Below are 5,547 nucleotides of genomic sequence, written 5' to 3'. Positions count from 1 at the left end.
GTAATTTGTTATGGCAGCCCTAGGAAATGGACATAATATTCATCCATACCATAAGTGTGACTGAGGGCACTCAGCCTCTTTAGCCGAATCTACATTGAAGCCAGTCTTTAATGTCACCACATCTGGTAACTACTAAGCCCACTCTAGAAATTTTGTTAATCAATACATAGTCTAATAAAAAAGAGATATGAGGACTGTCTTGCCCATATCATGCTACAAAGCCTTCTTAAATATTCAATGTTCAGGGAATCTGGGTGGCTCAGTTCTTTAAGCCTCTGATTCTTGATTTTGGCTCATGTCATGATCTTGTAGTTAGTGGCTTCAAGCCCCATGTCAGGGTCTCTATAGATAGCAGAGAGCCTGCTTGAGAGTCTCTCTCCCCCTTTCTCTCTGCCCAGCACTCCCCCACTTATGTGCCCTGTCTCTCAAAATAAACAAACTTAAAAAAAATTCAATGTTCATCTTTCACTTTACATGGCAGCTGCTATTTCTTTTTTTATTTTGCTCCTTTCTCTGTGGTCTCTCCTGTGGCCACGTGGAATCTCCTTTCCATCATCACTCCCTCTCCAAGCCCCCTCACCCAGTATAGCAGCAAGGGCTTAAGGAGGGCCCAGTCTTGTTCTAGATGCTATGAAGACTTCCAAAGCAATGTGAAAATATTAACAATAGTAGCTCCCAGCAACTAGTTGTTTACCATGTGGCAACTACCACGATAAACATTTAAATGTATTAGCTCTTTTAGCCTCCAAAATCAGTACTTCCTAAGTGAATTATTTCACAAATGTATTTGTGATAAAGCCCACTGTCTACATCCTCAGTGTCCCTGAGTGGTGTTGCCTTGCTTCACATTTACATGTGTCCTTCCCAAAGATCTCTTTCCTCCAAAAGGACATTGGATTCTAACCAGCAAATTGCAGAGAAAATTGCATTTTATATTTACTGCCTGACGAGTGATTCTTTTTTCTTCTGACATATTGTCAACTATAGACTCTTACAGGAAGTGAAAATCTGGAGAGTGAACACTTCACCCAGGTATCATCCCACCATGCCTGGAGGACCAGAAGGGAGTCCAGAAGCAATAAAGGCAGAAAAGGCAGCTCTTTTGAGCCAGCTGTCTCTTGGAGTAGAAGGTTGAGTGGCATTTGCCCCAGGAGCAGCAGGATTTAGTTTCACCTGAAGCTTGAAGGATCCTCCTAGGGTAGGAGCTGGAGGGGAGAGAGGGAGGCAGGCGGAACTACCCAAGGGTAGGCAGGGAAAGCTCTCCCTGAGTCTCGGGGATGTTTCAAAAGTCACTAAACACACATGGCTCCCAGGCCTCTGGAGGCCCAGGAACCAGAGCACTGGAACCCCTGGCTGAGAAAGGCATCATCTGCAGCATCTTCCTCTTGAACACTTGGCTTGTTGCAGCAGCTGGGTTCAGGCACCCACTCCACTTGGCTTGAGTCCAGCCCACAGATGTGCCTAATGCCCTGGAGATTATCCACGGTTGTGTGCACCCTCAATTACTTTCACTTTTTGCATCAATACCAGCTCATTTTTGCTCTGAAAGAAACTTTCCAAGCCTCTCCCCACCTGTGTCCCTCTGCTCCTGGGGGCTGCCAGCTTTAACAGCCTGTTCACCCTGAGTTCCTCCTGCAGCACTTTTCCAGTTCCCTTCTGCTTGAACTTAACACCTATTTTAGAAATATTTGTGTTTACCTCTGATCTCACCTCCAGCCTGAGTTCTTTGAAGACAGAAATTATATTTCATATACTTCATGCCCCCCACATGCCCAGCCCTTGGCCTTGCATATAATAGGTACTAACATATTTTTTAATAGATAACTATTCATTTAGTACATTTGATTGGTGACAAGGGACTTAATTCGTGGAGGAACAAACTATGGGAGAACAAACCAGTTGCGGAACTCCTGGTGGACAAACTTACAGTTTAGTGAGAAAGCTAGGAAAATCCACATACAAACAAGAAAAGCATTAACATGGTACTAAATACTAGAAAAAATACGTGCAGAGACTGGGAAGTGATAGTGGGATAGAGAAGTTTAGATATGATGGGCAAAGGAGGATTCTTTGAGGTGGTGATATTTTAACCAAGACTTAAAGGGTGAGAAGGAGCCAGCAAGGCCAAGAGAAGGTGGTCTGGGGAGTGTTCCAGGCAGAGAGGACTCGGAAGTTCAAAGAAGCACAGGTGGGAAAGAGTTTGATAGATCCAGAGAACCGAGGGCAGGCCAATGTGGCTAGAGCTTGGCTAGTGAGGTTGGGGAATTGAAAGGGAGGTGTATTAGGTTGAAAGGTGTCCCCTTACAATTCAGGTCGGCCTGAAACCTCAGAAGGTAATCTTATTTGGAAATATGTCTTTGTAGATATAGCTAGCTAAGGTGAGTCATGCTGCCATGTGAAGACAGGCAGAGATAGGAGTGAATGGTCTATAAAGTCAGCTGTGCCAAGAATTGCTGGTCCTCACCAGAAACTAGGGAAAAACAAAGAAGGATGCCCCTTGAGAACATTCAGAGAGAGCATGGACCTTCCCACAACTCTATTTCTGATTACAAGCCTCCAGAACTGTGAGAGAATACATTTCTTTTGTTTAAATTCTCCAAATGTCATTCATTAGAGCAGCCCTAGGAAACTGATGCAGGGGGCAAGCAAAAGAGTTTCATTATTAGAGAAACAAAGGTCCATGAAAAAGTGTTAATAGCAACAAGAACTGATTTTTTTTTTTCTGATTTGTATTTAAAAATTGTACACCAGTGAATGAAAAAAGTCATCATGCTCAGAACTTGTCTCTCCCTAAGTCTAAGAGGCTTACGCCCTTTACTGTGCCCTCAGCAACATAGCTGTGCACTGACGGACACAGTGTATTGCTCTGGGAGATTGGTCATCTGGTTCAACCATCTCCACCATTTTTTAAAAATTTTTTAATGTTTTATTTATTTTTGATACAGAGAGAGACAGAGCATGAGAGGGGGAGGGGCAGAGAAAGAAGGAGACACAGAACCAGAAGCAGGATCCAGGCTCTGAGCTAGCTGTCAGCACAGAGCCTGACGCGTGGCTCAAACCCACAAGTGTGAGATCTGACCTGAGCTGAAGTCGGAGGCTTAACCAACTGAGCCACCCAGGCACCCCCATCTCCACCATTTAACAATTAGAGATTTCTAATAACTTCTTTCTATTTTTGAAAAAACAGGATTCTACTGCATTCTGAATTTAGCTGTTTTTCTCCCCAGACACATGGTGATGACTTGTGTTGTCCTTTATCCTACTCCCCTTAACCCCCTTCTGATCTAATGGAAAACATTATACATTCGGAAGTCACTGTTCATTAATGCTGATGTTTGCTGACATTGCTATAAAAAGTGCTTATTTAAGGGATGAAGGGTTTTTTCTAATTCTGAACACAACTTTCAGTATGTGCCTAAAAATCAATGGATGGCTGGATTCAGGTGCCCAATTACTGCTTGAATTAAGCCATTCATGAGTGCTAGCTGTCTGGTGCTTCTGGAAAAACATGTGTCTTGAGGGGAAGAATGGCCAAATGGGGCAGAAGCTTCAGAAAGTTCTGGAGTGCACAGCCTTATGCCACTTGATATGATTGGGAGTTCTTAGCTTTTTAGGGTCTGGAGGAAAATGATTTTCCTTCCTCCTTACAAGCAATGAGTTCACCTATAATTCTCATCTATTCAGGATGCTAAATGTTCTGATTAGAAATTTAAAACCTCATTCTTTGCCAATTGTGATAAAGACTTTTGAATTGAAGTACTAACAATGTGTCAGTTATCAAACCAAATGTTGTGTACTCATTATCTCATTTAAGAAGGAAATGAAAATGCCAACAGCTGTGATTTATTGAGTGTCAAAAATCTGGGTTCGTATTTCATATACATTATTTCTTATAATCCTATTATTGTAGGGTAGTGGTAAAAAAAAATGAACTTGGAATCGAACACCAAGGGTTTAAATCCTGGCTCTGCAAATTAGTAGTTGAGTGACTTGTTGCTTAATCTTCCTAGATCTCAGTTTCTGCACCTTGGAAATAATGATAAAATTTCTCTTATATGGATTAAATGAAGTCTTATAATACAGTCTTGCCTATAATAGGGTTGATAACAAATTATAATAGGAGATAAGAGTTGTATAGCATTTGCTATGTGCCTGCCATGCTCTTGCACATAGATATAAATATTCCTATTTCATAGATGAGCAAATTGAAAAGTAGAGGGGTTAGGAAACTTGTTCCCTACCACACAGTGAACAAACTGTAGAGCTGGGATTTGGTCTGCCACCATAAGCCAGTGGTAGCACTATGATCTATATTACTATGTAGTTCACACAAAGTATATGTTGGATAAGTATTTGTGGATTGATAAGTTATAGGCAGTATATTCCTCCCAGAGAAGAATCTTGGATCCTGCTTAGTAGTCTCTCTGTATTTCAGTTGGCTAATACAGTTGCTCTCTTTTCTTCTTCCACTGAATTTAGCAGAGATAGGCCATTTCCCTTTGATTATCTGTATTTGCTCAGACTGAGCAAGATGGATTTCCTAATCATCATTTGGGGAAGACATCAGCTTAGGAAGCAAATTTGAAACATCCATATTTTAAGGCTTAGGTAAAGACCTGACTCTTCTAAGAAGTTCTGCACCTTCCCTGTCATCTAGATCCCTTGCAGGACCCTTCACAGCCTGGACCTTTCTTATGCCTCTCATTAAATAGGTTTGTAATGCAGAGTTTGCTGACTTTTAGTTCCACTTTCATGCTACAAAATCTTGGTCACACCGCAGAATGTCCTAGAGTTATAGCTAGGACCTTCACATGAATTGGCTCAACTCTGGCCTCCTCCTGGATTTCTGTAGCCCAGGAATCTACTGGTGATGTATTTGCCCACCACCCCAGGTTCTGGTCAGGTTGCTACCAGAGCCACAAACCCTACCCAGAATTAAAGTGGTGCTTCTTCCTCTGTAGAAATGCAGATACTGCCCCTCTCTGCAATTCACTTTGTCCCATTGATCCTGCGTTTCTCTGCTTTTACTCATATCTCACAAAACCCTCATATTAACAGCTTCATTGGCCTTTGCCCTCAGTCTGCTTAAGGTTGCCTCATTTCTGCTTAAGGTTGGTCTTCTCCATTAGATGATAAACTGCATGAGGGAATGAACTGAATATGCTTTGCTCACCCTGTCACATTTTGAGTAGCACAGTTGTGAACATAGGAGTGTTTAGTAAATATGCGTTGAATGCATGCATAAACAAACTATTTTGCTCCTACGAACCCACACCCCACACAGGGACCCATGTAAGTAAGGAAGAAGTTCTAAAGCAAATCAATGCCTAGGAAAAGCCCGACCACCTACCCTGGCCCCTGGTAATATATACCCCAAGTTCATCAGTTATTTAGAGTCCATTCCTGGATTTCAATTTCAGATCTTGAACTTAAGAGACACATAGCTCACATGGTTTTTCCAAATAGACTGGAAGGTTTGAAGTCGGAATCAATATATTCTATCATTTTAGCACTTTCTACCTCATCTAGCACAATGTCTAACACAGA

The sequence above is a fragment of the Suricata suricatta genome, chromosome 6 (genome assembly GCF_006229205.1).
Source record: "Suricata suricatta isolate VVHF042 chromosome 6, meerkat_22Aug2017_6uvM2_HiC, whole genome shotgun sequence".
In the NCBI taxonomy this organism is placed as follows: Eukaryota; Metazoa; Chordata; class Mammalia; order Carnivora; family Herpestidae; genus Suricata; species Suricata suricatta.
Note: the sequence above shows the minus strand (reverse complement) of the source record.